This window comes from Marmota marmota, unplaced genomic scaffold (assembly GCF_001458135.2).
Source record: "Marmota marmota marmota unplaced genomic scaffold, marMar, whole genome shotgun sequence".
NCBI lineage: Eukaryota > Metazoa > Chordata > Mammalia > Rodentia > Sciuridae > Marmota > Marmota marmota.
The window spans coordinates 25,755,918-25,776,249 of NW_026000241.1; the positions used below are offsets into that span (position 1 = coordinate 25,755,918).

General features: G+C 37.1%; 1 long non-coding RNA gene across 3 annotated transcripts in view; it reads right to left on the bottom strand.

Moving 5' to 3' along the window:
- The window catches only part of LOC125613730, a 69,503-nt gene that overhangs the window by 17,641 nt on the left and 31,530 nt on the right, over window positions 1-20,332 (bottom strand). For all 3 annotated transcript variants that reach the window (XR_007344289.1, XR_007344288.1, XR_007344287.1), the window contains one exon: window positions 2,139-2,206. This is a non-coding gene — a long non-coding RNA (uncharacterized LOC125613730). The remainder of the gene's footprint in view (window positions 1-2,138; window positions 2,207-20,332) is intronic.

Here is a 20,332-nt window from a genome sequence, read left to right on the forward strand (position 1 = left end):
TTACCAGGCTACCTGTGTTATCCTACTTCTCTCCATCGTCACGATGCAGGATGCGAGGCAAGGCACTGCACTTGAGTGATCCCTCAACGGACCTCAAGGGAAGCATGTCCTATTGCATGCGGGTTTGACGTCCACGCCCCGCCCTACGAAAAAAGGCGTCGGCTGATATGGGGTCAGGTCTGGGGAAGGCGCCTCCTTAGGACTGAACCATACATTGCAGCCACTTCTGCACAGTGGGATAGGACCTCTACTTTCGCCTGCATTGTTATATAAAATAGAAGGGGGAACTGTGGTAAGCCATTCTTATAGACCGTGGCCGCCATTAGAAGATGGCGCCGGCTTCCACTGTGGCCTGTGATAAACAACTCCTTTTATGGAGAGTTGGCACACAATCCCTTACCACCCTATGAGAGAGATCCACGTGGTGGCTTGGGATTGGGATGCGGGGGGCTTTATTAAGCTGTGCTTGGGTGTGTCGGGGGCGGGCGCTAGAAGATGATACATGACTCAAGGCCTGAATAAACTGCTGAAAGAAGAATCCTGTGTCGTGTTTTCCCTTGCCGGCGAGGGGTCGCGACATCAGTGTAGGAACTAAATTTCTCAACAAGACTCCTAAAGCCACAATAAGTAAAATCAAGAATTAATAAATGAAATTGTGTCAAACTACAAAACTTCTTCACAGCAAAGAAAACAATCAAGAACATGAAGAGAGAGCCTACAGAATGGAGAAAATCTTTGCCACCTGCACCTCAGATAGAGCATTAATCTCCAGGATATATAAAGAAATCAAAAACGTAACCCCCAAAAAACAAACAACACAATCAATAAATGGGCAAAGAAACTGAACAGACACTTCTCATAAGAAGAAATACAAATTTCTTCAACAAATATATGAAAAAAATGTTCAACATCACTAGCAATTGGAGAAATGCAAATTAAAACTACACTGAGATTTCATCTCACTCCAGTCAGAACGGCAATTATTACCAAGAATACAAGCAACAATAAATGTTGGCAAATATGTGGGGGGGAAAGTATACTCGTACATTGCTGGTGGGACGACAAGTTGGTGAAACTATTCTGGAAAGCAGTATGGAGTTTCCTCAGAAAACTTGGAATGAAACCACTATTTGACTCAGTTATCCCACTTCTGAGCATATACCCAAAGGACTTAAAAATCAGCACACTATAGTGAAAGGGTCCCATCAATGTCCATAGCAGCTCAATTCACAATAACAAAACTATGGAACCAACTTACGTTCCCTTCAACAGATGAATGGATAAAGAAAATGTGGTACATATACACAATGAAATATTACCCAGCCACAAAGAAGAATGAAATTATGGCATTTGCTGGCAAATGGATGGAACGGGAGGCTATCATGCCAAGTGAAATAAGTCAATCCCAAAAAATCCTAAGGCTGAATGTTCTCTCTGATATGTGGGTGCTGACTCACAATCGGCTCGGGAGAGGGAGAACTGTAGGTTCACTGGATGGATTGGAAAGGGGAAATGGAGGGAAGGAAGGAAAGATGGGAATGGGAAAGGCCGTAGAATGAATCAGACATAACTTTCTTATATGAGTACACATGACTAGTGTAACCCCACACCATGTACAACCACAAGACTGGTAAGTTGTACTCCATGTATATATGATATGTCAAAATACATTCTACTGTCATGTATATCTGAAAAGAACAAACTTTTTTTAAAAAAAGAACCAGAGGGGCATTGAACTTCTCAATAGCAATGCTCTGAGCCAATGAAGCCAAACTTTCCAAAGTCTAGGGCAAAATGGTTTCCACCAGCATTCTTACACCCAACTACCAGTTAAGTGTAATGGTAGAATAAAGAGGTTGTTAGACAAAAAATAATAATAAAATGAAATGGGCTGGGGCTGGGGCTCAGCGGTAGCACACCTGTCTGTCATGTGTGAGGCACTGGGTTCGATTCTCAGCACCATATACAAATAAATAAAGGTCTATCAACAACCAAAAAAGTATTTTTTAAAATGGGCCTTCTAAAATAGAGTTCATCTGTGTTTTATATATATAGCAGCTTGTGATTTAGTTTTCAAAAGAAATGTACTTTTCTCAAATGACCCAGATTTATTTTCTTTAGCTCATAGTTGCACCTACCTGGTAAACATTCAGCCCTAGAGGTGACACAGGCAGCCGTTCAGTGGCAGTAGTAACAGCAGCATGCACTAAAACAGAATGAAAGGAGAAATGAGCACAACAGGTCATTTCAGAGGGTACATGCCCCAGAATTTTTTGACAATGTTTACTCCTTGCTCTCAAAAGAACACTTTTTGCCAGTCAGTATATTCCAAGTTTAGTTTGGAAAGCATGGGCCTCCTCTATATAGGGAGAAAACGTAGCCCCATATTAACAATTCCAACTGAAAGGGGCTATTTTGTGATATCAATTAAAGCATGCATGCTGTCTGTATAGATTTTTGTTGCATATGAGCTTTTGTTATGGATGCACAGATCCCAGTCAATTTTGATTCATATTCCGCATGCAACACAGAATAAAAATACAAATGGTCTGTAATGAGACTTGAAACTTCTTCATATTAAAAATCTTTGTGGTGGTGACCATCTCTCCACCAAGGAACCTCAGCTCTAGGCTGATACTTCTCTCTGTAGTGTGTTACTTTCCTGGTTCTCAGATGACCAGTGGGATTAAATTAAGAAGTCAGTTTAATTCTGAAGCATGGCAATCTTATGGGAACACTGAGAGGTAAATGAAAATTATTTTGCAGTCTCTTAAATAATGAAAACATAAGAGCATTTGCCGGCACCACATAAAAATGTAACAATGGAATGCAGCGTCAGAGAGAGCACACAGACCGTGCCAAAGATTAGGCCATGACAATGCACAAATTAACTTTAGCAGTAATCCTGGAGGAATATATTCATTGGGGGTAACATTAATCTTGGCATAGGCAGACAGGAGAAGAAAAACACAGCAAAGATCAAAAGAGATCTGGGCGCGGTGGAGCACACTTATAATCCCAGCAGCGTGGTCAGCTGAGGCAGGAGAATCACAAGTTCAAAGCCAGCCTCAGCAAAAGCAAGGCACTAAGCAACTCAGTGAGACCCTGTCTTTAAATAAAAAGCAAAATAGGGCTGAGGATGTGGCTCAGTGGTCGAGTACCCCTGAGCTCAATCACTGGCACCAAAAAAAAAAAAAAGATTAAAAGAGAATCTCTAGCAAATAGATTTAATTTCTAAAATGTAAGACAAAATGAAGAAGCATAATATTAACCCCCCTCTTTTAATGTAAATAAAAGTGTAAAGAAATTAAAACTGATAGTCAATCCACAGAGACAAATAAAAGCAAGTGAAACACAGTAGATTATTTGATATTGACAAATAAATGTAAAAAATTAAGTAGTTTGAAAAATCAAGAAAAAAATATTTAGAAAACACAATCCATCAAAGAAAAACTATCAGACATATCAACGTGGCAGTTTCAGCTGCTATGGACCATCCGCCCATTCCAAACTATCGTAATTCCAGACACGAATGCAAAGAATTGTCTCTGCCTGACACTCTGACAAGCCAGGGAGGTATTGGACCTAAATATTAGCTCTCGAGGCTGAGAGCTTGGATTTTAATGTCTTGGCCCAAATAAGAATCAGGGTGTTGGGAGTGAAGGCAGAAGAAAGATGCCCTCAGAGAACAAGAACCTACTCTTAGGTAGGGGAGGTCTGACTGGAAACTAGACTGTGTCCCCATGGGAGACAAGGAAACTTGCCTTCCAAAAGACATTTTGAAACAGACTCACCCCACAAGCAAGGGTGTGTCAAATTTTATACTTCCTTCCTGGGGTGGAGATTTCAAGCCCAGAAATGAACTTAAGAAAATGAGCTGGGAACTCATAAAGTATCCAAAGCACTGACAGGAATCAATGACACCACTTTGAAAGGAAGCTTACAACTCAGGGGCTACTCAGACACATAATACAGTAGCAATAATGGTGGGAAATAGCAAAGCATTTAGGGCATGAACCATCTTGAGGAAGAGACTGAAGACCAAGAAAGAGGAAAATCTACAATCTAAAGTTTTGATGAAAAAATTCTCAATAAAATTCTGTGGGTTTTTTGTTATTTTGTTATTATTGTTTTTGAGGATACTGGGTATCAAACCCAGTTCCCCATGTATGCAAGGGAAGAACTCCAGCACTAATTTGCATCCTAGCCCTAAAATAAAACTATTTGAGCTTGTAATCTAAATGTATTTAAAACTATTAAACACATTTATTAATTCTATAAGTTTTGTGGTGGAGTTTTTTGGAACCTCTAAGTATAGAATCATGTCATCAGCAAATAAGGATAGTTTGAGTTCTTCTTTTCCTATTTGTATCCCTTTAATTTCTTTTGTCTGGCTAGCGTTTCAAGGACTATGTTAAGTAGAAGTGGTGAAAGAGGGAATCCCTATCTTGTTGCAGTTTTTAGAGGGAATGCTTCCAATTTTTCTCCATTTACAATGATGTTGGCCTTGGGTTTAGCATAGATACCTTTTAAATGTTGAGGTATGTTCCTACTATCCCTAGTTTTTCTAGTGTTTCAAACATGAGAGGGTGCTGTCTTTTGTCAAATGCTTTCTTTGCATCAATTGATATAATCATATGATTTTTCTCTTTAAGTTATTGATGTGATGAATTATGTTTATTGATTTCCATATGTTGAACCAACCTTGCATCTTTGGGATGAACCCCACTTGATCATGGTGCACTATTTTTATGTTTTTGTATGCAATTTTCCAGAATTTTATTGAGAATTTTTTTCATCAAAGTTCATCAGGGATGTTGGTCTGAAATTTTCTTTCCTTGGTGTGTCTCTGCATGGTTTTGATATCAGGATAATACTAGCTTTATAGAATGAGTTTGGAAGGGTTCCTTCCTTTTCTATTTCATGGAATAATTTGAGAAGTATTGGTATTAACATCCGTGATGAATCCTCTGAAAGAGAAATTAGGAAAACTACTCCATTCACAATAACCTCAAAAAATAAAATAAAATATGTGGCAAACTTAACAAAAGAGGTGAAAGACCTCTACAATGAAAACTACAGAACACTAAAGAAAGAAATTAAAGACCTTAGAAGATGGAAAGATCTCCCATGCTCTTGAATAGAGAAATTAATATTGTCAAAATGGCCATACTACCCAAAGTGCTGTACAGATTCAATGTGATTCCAATTAAAAATCCCAATGTCAATCCTTATAGAAGTATAAAAAGAAATCATGAAATTCATTTGGAAAAATAAGAGACTCAGAATAGCCAAAACAATTCTTAGCAAGAAGAGTAAAGCTGGAGGCATTACAATACCAGAACTTAAACTATACTACACAGCTATAATAATAAAAATGGCATGGTATTGGAACCAAAATAGACATGTACAGAATAGAAGACACAGACAAACCCACATAAATACAGTTATCTCATACTAGACAAAAGTGCCAAAAACATATGTTGAAGAAAAGATAGCCTCTTCAACAAACAGTGCTGGGAGAATTGGGAATCCATGAGCAGCAAAATGAAACTAAACCCCTATTTCTCACCATGCACAAAACTCAACTCAAAATGGATCAAGGACATAGGAATTAGACCAGAGACCCTGTACCTAATAGAAGACAAAGTAGGCCCAAATCTTCATCACTTTGGATTAGGCACCAACTTCCTTAACAAGACTCCTAAAGTGCAAGAAATAAAATCAAGAATTAATAAATGGGATGGACTCAAACTAAAAAGATTCCTTTCAGCAAAAAAAAAAAAAAAAAATGATCAATGAGAAGAGAACGCCTACATTTTGGGAGCAAAGTTTTGCTACATGCACGTGTCAGAGCACTAATCTCTAGGATATATAAAGAACTCAAAAAACTTAACATACACACACACAAAAAAAAAAAACCAACCCAATCAATAAATGGACAAAGGAGCTGAACAGTCACTTCTCAGAGGAAGATATATATTCAATCAACAAATATATAAAAAAATGTTCAACATCTCTAGCAATTAGAGAAATGCAAATCAAGACTACTCTAAGATTTTATCTCATGCCAGTCAGAATGACATTTATCAAGAATACAAACAACAATAAGTGTTGACAAAGTAAGGGGGGAAAGGCACACCCATACATTGCTGGTGGGACTGCAAATTGGTGCACCCAATCTATCTGGAAAGCAGTATGGAGATTCCTTAAAAATCTTGGAATGGAACCACCATTTGATCCAGCTATCCCACTACTCAGTTTATACCCAAAGGACTTATAGTAACATAGACACATCAATGTTTATAGCAGCTCAATTCACAAGAGCTAAACTGTGGAACCAACCTAGATGCCCTTCAATAGATGAATGGATAAAGAAACTGTGGTATATATATACAATGGAATATTACTCAGCATCAAAAGAGAATAAAATTATGGTATTTGCAAGTAAATGGATGGTGTTGGAGAATATCATGCTAAGTGAAGTAAGCCAATCCCAAAAAACCAAAGGTCAAATGTTTTCTATGAAAAGTGGATGCTGATCCANATGGGAAAAATGGAGGAACTTTGAGCAAAGGGGAAGGAGGGGTGAGGAGGGGACACGAGGGCAGGAAAGATGGTGGAATGAGATGGACATCATTACCTAAGTTACATATATGACTGCACAGATGGTTGTACATTGTGTACAACCAGAGAAATGAAAAGTTGTGCTGCAATTGGGTACAATGGATCAAATTGCATTCTGTTGTCATATATACCTAATTAAAATAAATTAATCAATTAATAATAAAAACCATTAAAGATATTTAAAATAGAAGCAATAATAAATATGTTAATATTTCTTGATTTCCAAACTGTCCTAGACACTCCTTTGGTAATTTTGAAATATACTCTATTTTTATTTGAAAATGGGTATAGGAAGAAATTATAGACTACAAAGGGCACCAAGGACTTATTAGGGGTAATGGAAATATCCTATAACTGGATTGTATGGGGTTACAAAACTGTATTTTTATCAGAACCCATTAAACTAAATACCTGAAAAGGTAAATTTTACTGTATGTAAAATATACTTCAATGCCTCATGCTAAAAAAGAAAAAAAATGTTTCAATCTCTCTTATTTTGGTTTTTCCACTAATGTAAAAATGAACATTTTCCCATGGAAAAAAATTTAAAAAATTGCAAAGAAATAAACTCACCCCAAAAAATAAAGTTATAGGGAAAAGGTGGGTTTAAATCATAATAGGAATCTTTTTTTTTTTAATCAGTTAAGTCTCACCAGATCCCAGGAAGACCAGAAAGGCAGCCTCACATGGGAAGCAGCTTCCCTGGGAAGACTCAGTGTCAACTCACAGACACATCTACTTATGAAAAATGTGTTAACAGCAATATTAGCATCAACTTAAAACCCTGAAAATAATAACTAAATCCTTAGTAAGGAGGATTATCACTAAAAAGTGAGATTAAAGTTTTAAGTTGTTGAATCATAAAATAAGAAAAATAATTCAGATTCAGACTTTACTGATAATGAGTAATATGCTCTTGGACCAGATGTCACTTCTCTGTTCTCTAGATTCCTTGCTTGTGACAATAAAAGGAATGAACCAAGTGATCCCTTGGGTCCATTCTTGTACTTATGTTCTAAGAGTTTAATGCAATCTGGATTTGGACAAAGAACCACGAGGATATCAAAGTCAAAATTCTAAATTGAAGAAAAATTAGAGACCCGTTAAGTTGAACTGCCATATAAATTGAAGGTGCACAATTTCATAGAGTAGAAAAATCATGTTTTCCTCAGAAAGAAAGCTCTACTTGGAGGGTTTTATTGTAGAAACTAATTTCCCATTGATGCAAACAGGATGCAATATTGTTAATTACAATATTTATGTGAAGTTTAAAAACAATAGCAAAAACAGCTTTATATATCATATCCCATCCCTCTAAAGCTCTGTTTTAATTCTTTAGAAGAGACTATTGACATAGCTGCCTACTTCAACTGGCTCAGGCATAACTCAGAGTCTATTAGAAAAAAAAAATTCAGTAGATCACATAGAACCCAAGGTCGTGATGTACAGCCAAACTCAGAAAACACTGGAATGGGAACATTAGGGCTTAAAATTACTTTTTCTGATTCTCTAGGGCTGCATTATAGCTCATTATAGCACCAACTGGTACACTCTAATTTAATTCTGACACTAACCACTTACAGTTTGCACAGACCTCGCAAGTGAAGGTCCTTCCCAAGACTACCCTCACTTCTGATGCCATCCAAACATCAGGGTTCCTAAGTCATTTACACATTTGACCCAAGAAACTCAGGAAAATCCTATACCTGTGATCACAGTTTTATTAAAAATAATACAGGTCAGAGGAAAAGCCAAATAAAGATACACAGAATAAGCTCTTGAAGGGTCCTCCACTGTTCAGAACCTCCACTGAATTTTGGTGTCCAAAATTTTAGATGGGGTTTCATTACGTAAGCATCATTGACTAAATCATTAGCCATGTGATTGAATTCCATCTCTAATCCTTCTCCTCTCAGTGGTCAAACAAGCTGAAAATTCTAATCTTCTAATCATGTAGTCCATTTTTCTAGTGGCCAGATTCTTGTTATTAAAGGGTCAATCTTGAGTTATTTTGTTAGCATAAACTCAGGGGTGATACAAGAGAACCATGAGTAACAGAAATTCTTTATCATACAATCTAGATCATCTCAGCTTCTCTCTGTGAACTATTTTATAAATATTCTTTCTCTACACACAGGTATTCCTGGTTGCAAGATGTTCATCCATCATGGGTACTCCATCTGTAAAGCCCCTGCTTGATATGATCTTTCATTTTTAACACCCATCTCCAATATCCCTATTTTAAATCCTTGGGAGAGAAATCCAAACACACCTGTGACCAGAAGGGCAAAAATCATATGTTTTAGTCAGATTTTTCAGCACTGTGACCAAAAGACCTGAGAAGAAAAATTAGTGAAGGAAAAGTTCATTTGGGGCTCACAGTTTCAAAGGTGTCAGTCCATAGACAGCTCAATCCATTGCTCTAGGCCCAATTAGGGCATGATGAAGGAAAGTGCTCAGGACATAACAGTCAGAAAGCAGAGAAAAAGAGAGAACTCCACACAACAAGAACAACATACAGGCCCCAAAGGCACACCCCCAGTGACCGTCCACTACCAGCCTACCTGCCTATGTTTACCACCCAGTTAATCTATTCAAGTAGATTAGCACACTGATTAGGTTAAAGCTCTCCTAACCCAATCATTTTACCTCTGAACTTTTTTGCATTGTTTCACACAAGAGCTTGTGGGAACACTTTATATCTAAACCATAACATCGCAGCATGCTTCAAGATGGACCTGACAAATCTGAGAGAACAGAACCTGGACTTGGCAGGCATCAGATCATGCATCTAAATACAAATTCTATGATTATGAAAATTATAGGTGTGCAAAGTGAGCTTAGGAAACATGAATAAGGATCTACACAAGAAGAACTAAATGTAGTCAGGCCTGGAGACTTGTACCTACCTTTGTATGCTGTTCTTGTAAAATAGATAATAGAAATAGTTCTGTTGAACTTTATGCATGTAGGATGTCATTAAGATTAATACTTGTGGAAGTCAAACCCAAATTGAACATTATTCTTTTTTTGTATGCAAATAGTTCAATTGGTTTTTTTTTTGGAGAATCATTATAACTGAAGAGACTAGTTTGTGGTGAATGGAAAGAAGAGAAATTCCATTTGGAAATATTTACTGGAAACAAAATATGGAGAGCTAATAGAAGAAAGACACATACTACCCACATTTTATGTATTTGAGCTGAAAAGGAAAAAAGAGGTCTCTTCAGTGGCATGTGAGGGAAGCTAATTAAAGCTAGATTAAGAAAAATGAGAATGTCATAATGATGGAGGGATAACTCATGAACTCTAAATGAAAAAATGCAATCTGGTCTCTAGAAGGAATGGGACCAAAGACTCAAAAGCCTTCAGGACCCCCTGGTAGTTTCCCCTAGTATGTGTTGCGTTCTCTCTCTCTCCCTCTCCCTCTCCTACTCCCCCCAGCATTCCCATCTTGTTTCTCAGGCCCCAAAATTGGCATGTTGGCTACTTCACAACGCTGATTTTATTTTTTCTCCATTTGTAAGGACAAACTAAGAAAAATTAGAATTCCTTAGCTCTAGTTCTTCAATTTCAGAAGATGCTGATTGACTCACTCTCTTCTAATCAGCAATGGCCCACGGTACAAGGATCATACAGTGCAAACATGGCTGCTGGGATTTCATTACTGTGGGTCAAGAAAGCAGTTAACAAGTCATTTGTGAGCTGAGAAGGTGCCCAAGAAAGTGGCTCTGATACTTCTCCATTTATTTAGAGGAAAATAGCGTGTGCCCTGGATTAAAGACAATCTAATCCTAGCCACTTGAGAGGCTGAGGCAGGAAGATCACAAGTTCAAGGCCAGCCTTGGCAACTTAGTGAGACTGTGTCTCGAAACAAAATATAAAAAAGGGCTGGCAGTGTAGCTCAGTGGTAGAGCACCCCTGGGTTCATTCTCCAGTACTGAAAAAAAAGACAATGCCTAGGTAGCATGTCTAGAAGCTTCACAATGGGTTCCATATATAATTTTTTATAAACTATATGAAAAATCAATGAAACCTATACTTTCAGATTAACAAAGATCTTTGGGGGAATAAATAAGCCAAGATGATAGAGATAAAAATACCAACAAATGGATTTCAATGAGTGTTAGGAAAAGGTAATCCATTCATGTTAAAGTAATCAAAAAATGTGCTCTTGAATCCACTAAAGAAAATTTCCAATAGATAAAAAAATACTTGATATACTTCTATGATCTAAAAGATTAATGGAGAATGTTTATTAATTGGATAACTTCTTTTTTAATTGATTTAATTTTTAAATACATGACAGCAGAATGCATTACAATTCTTTTTATACATATAGAGCAGATTTTTGCATATCTCTGTATATAAAGTATGCTCACACCAATTCATGTCTTCATACATGAATTGAGTCATAGTTGGGTGGGGAGGGGGAGCATGAGAGGAAAAGATGAACTCTAGATAGGGCAGAGGGATGGGAGGGGAAGAGAGGGGGCAGGGGGTTAGCAAGGATGGTGGAATTTGATTGAATAACTTCTAAGTCACAAGTATTAGATACTCATTTACTAATACAACAGAAAGAAGGGAAAAGAGAAAAGGAAACAAAAGCAAAAGAGGAAGGAATAATACATCCTAATAGGTCATAACGACCTCATGAAGTAAGTATTATCAATCCTATTTTTTCATATAAAGAAACTGACTAGAAATTACATAAATGATCCAAGATCACCCATTAGTTAGTGAAAGAAATCAGATTCCAATTCCAGTATGTCTACTTGACTCCAAAGTCTATGTTCTCCACCGCCTGATGACCCTACATTTTTTGAGACTTGCATGAAATTCTCAGTGAAAACACCAGAAAGTATTAAAATGGCTTCATGTAAAACCATGGAGGACTGAGCTGTTTAATACCACATCAAAGTCTGAAGATGAAACTAACCCATTTGGAGCATAGTATGAAACATACAAAGATAAAACATGAAGTTTTTCTACTCACGCACTTCATACACCAAAAATGTTACCCTAGGACTGGGGGTGGAGCTCTGTGGTACAGCACCTGCTTAGCATGCACCAGGCTCTGGGTTGGATCCCAAGCACCAAAAACAACAACAACAACAAAAAAAAATGAAAATGTTGCCTTGTTTCCTGACTAGAGTATAAAATCTCCAAGAGGAAAATTTTAGGTAAAATGGAAATATGCAAACTCAAAGACAAAAAAGAATGATAAATAAAAAATTGATATATCACATTAGTGAAAAATAATAACCACCTATAGACAAATAATAACAAAAATAGGGAAATTGGGTCGTGTTTGTAATATATATGACAGTCACTATTCTCATTAGTTAAGAATTCATGTAATAAAATTAAATGTGCCAATAAAAGAAAGGCACAGGCCTATAAAAGAAGTGCACTTGCCAAATAAACTTATGAAAAACTTATGAAACTTCGTATTAGTTACCCGACTACTTGTCTACCTAATTATGAGTTTTCTCTTTCTAATTTAAGAAAAAATGTATTTTCTTAAATATTGTGAGGAAGTAAAATGTTACACAATTTCTAATAACATAATTAGTCAATATGCATGAAAAATTCAAACATGTATCTACTCTTTGACCCAAGATCTTCTATGAATGTCTCTTCTAAGACAAAGGTAGACCTCAAAAATTATGAACAATAATTCTATATGACATCTATTAAAATGAAGAACAGAAGTTGAGCCATCCATATATTAAAATTTTAATATTTGCATCCACTAAAAATGTATATTATAACAAAACATGAATGTTCTGAATAATTAAATGAAAATGGCAATTTATGAATTTTTATATTAGCTATACAATTTTACATACAACTATAAAAAACATACATATACATATAAATGAAAGATATATGTATACACACACATTTACTAGATGTATACCAAAATAATAATTGTGGTTCTTTTTGGGGTAGAGGCTACAGATTTTTTTATCTGCATATGTACATTGTCTATTTTTCAATACCTATGACAAACTAAATTGCATTTCTTTTATAATCAGAAAATTATTTTAAAATTAAAATGCAAATTCACCAAAGAAGGAGGCACCGTTTCTAACTATCACGCCTGTGTGAAGGTTTTCATCCTGTCAGAGGAGATTGCAAAGATGACAGCACATTTTAGACGGCTGGAGGGAAACTCTAACGTCTTCACATATTTGCAGAGCCTTTTGAAGTATTCTTTCCCAAAGCAAAGCACATTTCTAATAAGAACAATTAGCTTTTGATGATGAGTTTCTAACGAAATAATTAAGACAGTATTCAGAATCTTCAAAAGCAATAACACAAACAATAAAAACAGTCTAAAACATACAATAAAAAAGATAAAAATACAAAATCAAAACAAAGTCATCTCATTAAAAACACAGGATTACTGTCAGAAATGCCTAGGCGTTCATCAAAAGGACTTATTTTCTTTAATAATAATTTTGATTTAGGATTGTCATGGACAATAAGACCTATTGTGCCCTCTTAATGGTGCCTTCATGATCATGTCAGGGTATCTCTAGGAGTGCTTATTTAGTCATCTGCTAAGAAGAATGTGATGGCTGAGAGGAAATATTCAAAAGAAATAAACCATATAGACTATATGCTTACCCTTAATAAAGATGTATGTCTTTGTTTCCCATAAACATCGTACCAACTTGTGCAGGTTTAAGCAGATACTGGCCCCTCTCCTCCTGTTCTTCTCTCCTTCCTGAATAGTTCTCCTACCTGGTGCCAAAGTGGCCAAAATATATCGCAACTGAGTCATTCCTTGGGGCCCTGAAGATTATTTACCTTATCAAAAGTCATTATTGCAAAATGATTCATTAATGAAGAGCAAATACTCTCTGATCCAAATTCAGCTTGGTCCTTGATTAGTGGCAGTCATCTGAGAGTACGAAAGAGGATAGAAACATCATATTGTGAGGAGATTGCATACCAGGGACATTTTAAGAGGGTGTATGGAAGCAAAAGGCAAAGCAAAAGAGTCACAAAAGCAAGCACTGTTTATCAACTATGTATTCTGTGCACAGAAATGGCACAAATAATCAAACTTGGAAAAAATGATGTTTTTAAATTCAAGGAAGCATCCACTTCATTTCCTCCTATTAAGGAATAATAGAAAGTAAACCACTCACTCCCTGAGATGTGCTGCTTCCTCTCATCCTCACATGGTGGGTCTCTTGGTGATATCTCTGTGCTTTGATTTCAGACTCAGAGTTGAAATAGTGAACAACTGGCATTAGAAATACCTTATATAAACCATGACCCTCCTGTCAAATCAGTTTTGAATGGTATTTGCTGATAATTGGCTAGTCTGCCAAATTTAGAGTTATGGATACTGAATTTCTCTGGGCAAAATCAATGCAAAGTGTCAGCATCAATCGCCATTATTTTCTTTTATAGACTGAATGTTTGTATTCCTACGTGATTCTTGGGTTGAATCCCTACTCACCAATGTGATGGTATTAAGATATGGGGTCTTTGGAAGGAAATTAGGGTTAGATGAGGGGTTTTTAAATTAATTTTTGTTATTTATATATAACAGTTGAATGCATTACAATTCTTATTACACACATAGAACACAAATTTTTCATATCTCTGGTTGTATACAAAGTAGAATCACACCAATTCGTGTCTTCATACATGTACTTTGGATAATAATGTCCATCACATTCCACCATCATTTCTAACCCCATGCCCTCTCTCTTCCCTTCCCACCCCTCTGTCCTATTTAGAGTTCATCTATTCCTTCCATGTACCCCTCCCCACCCTACTATGAATCAGCCTCCTTATATCAGAGAAAACATTTGGCATATGGTTTGAGGGGATTGGCTAACTTCACTTAGCATTATATTCTCTAACTCCATTTTATTTACCTGAAAATGCCATGATTTTATTCTATTTTATTGCTGCGTAATATTCCATTGTGTTTTATATGCCACAGTTTTTTTTTTTATCCATTCATCTATTGAAGGGCATCTAGGTTGGTTCCACTGTTTAGCTATTGTGAATGATGAGGTTTTAAGAATGAAATCCCAGAATAAGATTAGTATCCTTTTAAGAAAAGAAATACCAGTGCTTCCCGGATCTACTATGTGGGAATACAGCTGCAAGCAGCCAAATCAACAGACAGATGGCAACTGTGAGAAAGAAAGTAGGTGCTCACTAAGGACTGAAGCTGCCAGCACCTTGATCTTGAACTTCTCAGCTTCCTGAATTGTGAAACGTGTGTCTGTTATTTTAGTCACCCAGCCTATGGAATTTTGTTATAACATCCCAAGTTGACTAAGATAGAAATTGGTACAGAGAAGTGAAGTGCTGCTATAACAAATATCTAAAAATATGGATCATGGTAATGGGTAGACACTGGAATTGTTTTGAGGTGAATGCTGGAAAAGCCAGGCTTACTTGTTAAGGTATTGCCAAAGCCCACTCTGTTAAGGAAATAGAAAGAAAATCTAACTGGAGAGAAATTCTCCATCTTTACTTAGAGAATACATAAATAATCATGAAAAAAAGGTGGATAGGAATATGAATGGTGAAGTTCATTCCGATAAGGTCTCAGATGGAAATGAGGAACGTTTTGTTGATAGTAAGAATCCTTATTAGAAAAGAGCCAAGAATTTGACTGAATTGTGTTCATGTTCTAGTGTTTTTTGAAAGGTAGAACTTACAAAGGATGAAATAGAATATTTAGCTGAGGATATTTCCAAGTAAAAGGGTTGAAAGACTGTTTGGATTCATTCTGACTGCTTATAATAAAATGCAAAAGGAGACTTCAAGACAGAATTAGTTAAAAAAAAAAAGGAATCGGAACTTAAAGATCTGAAAAATGCTCAGCCTCTCTATAAGGCAAAAAAGATAAGAGTGTTCAGAAGAGAAGAGCAAGGATATGACTGACCAATCATTTGGAAAGGAGATTACTGTATGAACTGCAGACCTAATCAGCCATCTCAACAGAAGCCAGGAGTAGAGATGGGATTACATCAGCAGGAATGCTATCAACTGGGACTAAAGAAAACGTAAAAATGGAACACTATGAGGAAAGAATCTGAACAGATGTTATTCCTCATGAAACAAGAGTCTTCTCTTCACTTGTGAGAATATAGCAAGAAGGTTGCTGTCTACATACCAAGAACCAAACCTACTGGCACACTGGTCTTGTCATTTTGGTTTTGCATCATGGAAAGTGCAATGAAACATCATGCTATGGCAGATACAGAGTTTTGCCACTCAGATCATGCTTCAACAAAGGACTTGCCCAACTGGGGAGAGTGCAACCACTAGGCAGCCTCAGCTGCCAATCCTTCATAGTCTTATCTGCAGAGGGCCACCTGAGTCCCCAGAGCAGCCCAACCAAGTGGTTGAGCCGAGTGGCTGTAAGGCTAGATGGGAAATGGGAGGGAGGAGTAGTGTTTTAGTGAGGTTTTTCACTGTGTGACAAAAAGACCTGACAAGAACAATTTTAGAAGGAAAACTTGATTTCAGGGCTCAAGGTTTAAAAGGTCTCAAACTAGATAGCAGGCCCCATTTCTCAGGGCTCGAGATGAGGCAGAACAAAATGGCAGAAGAGCGTGGTAGAGGAAAACAGCTCAAGATATCACACCAGGAAGCAGAGAGAGAGAGAGAGACTCAACTCAGTTCACAAAGTATATAACCCAAAGCACACCCTCAGTGACACACCTCCATCAGCCACACCCTACCTGCCTTCAGTTACTACTCTGTTAATCTCTACTGTGGGATTAATTCATTGATTGGGTTAAGGCTCTCAAAACCCAACTGAGCCCAGTGGCTAGGGAGGCTGAGGCAGGAGGATCATGAGTGTCAAAGCCAGCCTCAGGAACAGTGAGGAACTAAGCAACTCAGTGAGACCCTGTCTCTAAATAAAATAAAAAATAGGGCTGGGGGTGTCTCAGTGGTCGAGTGCCCCCTGAATTCAATCCCTCGTACTAAAAACAAAACAAAACAAAAAAACCAACTGAGGAATATGGAAACCCAAATGTGTCAGAAGGTAGGTAAGGCAATGTTAACAGACAATAGTTGTTCCAGAGCTGCCTGTACATTTGTTGGGTTTCCATCACATACCAACTTTTTCCTCTGGTTAATGCTACTTACAACATTTTCCCTTTTACAGGTACCAATTTCTAATAAATATCTTGCTCTCCAAACTACATCTCAGTGCCGAACACAGCCCACAACAAGGCAAACATAAATTGTTTGGAACAAATCTGATGATGACTGCTCATTAAATAATTTGGAACACTGAGGTTTCACTTTTGTACAAATTTAGTATTTTTCATGGAATCACCATTTATTTGTGTCTTCAGTAAATACATGAGTGCCTCCAATACTGTGGTTGCCAGAAGATACATGAAAAATGGCAGGAATACAGATGCAGTATTGGAGGTGAAGCAGTCCTCTTGCAACCATGAAAATGGAAAGCAACACTTTAAGGGAGGCCAGAACAGAGAGCCGGGAAGAGATTGCATGGAGTAACCATTACTGCCCTGGATTGCCTAACTCTGACCTTCTTGTTCTATGAGAAATTAAACTTTTCCTTGGGTTTTCTATTATTTACAATGGAAGATAAACCCTATCTTAAAGGATTTCCCCAACTTGGTGCTTACTGTGCCTGATGAAAACACTGTATCTTTGCAATTGTTTAATAATTGATTGATTGAATGAATGAATGATAGTGATTGTTACTATTTTAACCCCACATTCCCTGGTCAAATCCATAAAGTGAACCAGTAATAAGTCCTCAAAAGCAGTCTGGTCTCTTGACTGCCCAATCCTTGGCCCAAATCTGCTCAGGCTATTTTTCCTTTTTTCATTTCAAAAGCATGCCCATGTTTTCCTTTTTAGGGCATTACCTCATAAAAATGAAAATAATTTTTCCAGTAATGTCATTTTTGACATTTTTTTAAAATCTTCTATTCAAAAGTGAGGAAAATATGAAACATGGGATGCAAAGCTGTAAAAACACACAGCATATTATTTCAATGCTTCAGTCTTAGAGGAGCTAAGAGATAAATGGCATGTCTATAATTATCCCTCCACCATCAATAAGCCCCAAATTACTATCTGCTCTAAAAGGTAGAGCAAATTTTAAAGTATTTTATGAAATTGCCTGTTCTTTAATTTGCAATGTCACAGAGTCCTAGACATAGAAATTGTCTTGAGATACTATCTATATGGAGGGAAGTTTTCAGTCAATCTGTTTGCTTGAGGTAAAGAAGACCACCAAGATAAATCTGATCACCAAGTAAACCCAGACTTGGAGGCTCAGAGGATCTTTCCACCAAAAATTACAAATCACCGATGGTCTGAATGCTTCTATTAACTTATCTCCTATCAGTTTCTTTCTTTCCCACTATGTTTCCTATTATTTCATTGATTTATGTACCTATTAAACAAGCTTTAATTAAATATCAGTTATGTGAAAGCTTAGTCCCAAGCACTAGAAAAATAAGGCATAGTCCCTGGATATCACAGACAGATACACAGATTAGGCAGACACATACAATAAAGCATTTTAATAAAATACAATCTGTCTAGCAGAAGTAAGCACAGACTGCTTGGGAGATCACAGAAGGGAGAAACCCACACTGGCAAGGAGGAAGTATTCAAGAAATACCTCTTAGAGAAGACAGCCTTTGAGTTATCTTTAACAATGAACCAAAGTTACCTCTACCCACTGTAAAAATGATTCAAAGCCTCACCCAGTGTCCGTCTGCTGGAGCATCACAGCAACCTACTAACAGGTATCCCTACTGTAAACCCTTGCCCCCACAGCAGCAGGGTGAGCGTGACAGTGGCCAGATGATATCATCCCTCTAATAGTTTGTCAACTTTCTTAAAACAAAGGTTTTTGACATGTCCATAAACCTACATGATAGGGTGGTGGGGGCAGGGAGCTGGGGGTATTGTTCAGTAGTAGAGCACTTGCCTAGCAAGTATGAGGTCCTGGGCTCTAACGCTCACATTAAATAAAAAGACATGATCGGTAGCTGGTTGCCTATTAGGTCTCATTTCCTATTACTCTTCCCCTGGGTGGCTGCTCTCCATCTCCACTGGCCACCTTGATGTCTCTCAGATTCACGAAGCTATTGCCTCTGTATCTACGGTTCTATGCCTAGAAATATTCCAATCACTACCTCACTTAATTTGGATCTCTGCTCAAGTGTCACCTCCTTTGAATGGCCATTCATAGCCATACCAGCTAAAGTAATACCCCCTTCACTCTCTATCCCTATACTTGACTTCAACTTTGCTTCCAGAAGTTATCATTATCTAACGTTATATGTTACCTATCCTTAGCCTAGCTTTCCCTCTGGAATGTAAGTTCCATGAGAGCAAGATTCCGTTTAGTTCACTGTTGTGTCCCCAGCAATGCCGGCACTTAGTAGGCACTCAGTAAATATCAGTTGAATTTAAAAAAAAAAAATCCACCACATATACCCATCACCCAGAAAACAGAAGGAAGGATAGTGTGTTCAGACTTATTATATGGCAGACCCAGGCTCTTCACTCCCATTATAACTGAGCAAATAACCTGTTCTAGCTAAGGCCATGAAGCCAAACAATGAGAGGATCAACTTCAAAGTAAATATAGGAAGTGGGAATGGTAGGTTACTTGTCTGAAAGCTTTGGAAAGCGTGCATTCAAAAGTCAGATCCCTAGTACTAAAAAACATTCAAATTCTGCAAGTTCTAAGGGAATGCATGGCTCAAATCCATTTGAACACACATGTTCTAACATCTCAGCTTGGTGTTATGCTCTGAAGAGATTTTCTGATGGAAAGGGTACCATTAAACTTTGCTGTCCATCCTCAGTGAAAAGTTACATGTGATTTATTTTTACTAAAGTTTTATAACTATACAAGTAGTTGGGCTTATCCTGACAAAAATCTACATGCATTGCATGGATTCAATTTCAGTTCATGATTCCTGCTTTCCATCTCCCCATTTTCCCCTCCTTTACTCTGCTAGGCTTCCTTTCATTCATATATTGATGTATATTTGATTGACTCATTTAACTTATACATAAAGGTGAAATTCCCTGTAGTATATTTATATTTGCACATAACATGATTTTTTTATGAATTCATTCTGTATTGCCTTCCCTTTCCCATCCCTCCACTCTCCCTCTCCATCTCCTTCTTCTCCATTGCTGATCTTCCCTACATCTTTATGATATGCTATCCTTCCCACCTCCTTTCCTTAATTTTACTCTAGCTTCCACATAAGAGAAAACATTCTCTAGTTTCTGAATCTAGCTTATTTCACTTAGCATAATATTCTCCATTTCCATCCAATGCCATAATTTCATTCTTTTTAATAGCTGAGTATGTATATGTATACCACAATTTCTTAATCCATTCATCTATTGATGGGCACCTAAGTTGATTTCATAATTTAGCTATTGTGAATTGTGCTCCTATTAACATTAAAGTGACTGTATTGCTATAGTATAGTGATTTACTTGTTTGGGAAAAATAAACAAGTAAATCAGTATACTATAGCAATATATATAATATATTATATAAGAGGTGCAAAGCTGGGTCATATCCCTAGTTTTATGAGGAATTTCCATACTGCTTTCCAGAGTAGTTGTACTCTTCTGTGGTCTCACCAACAATGTACAAATATACCTTTCTTCCCATATCCTCACAAGC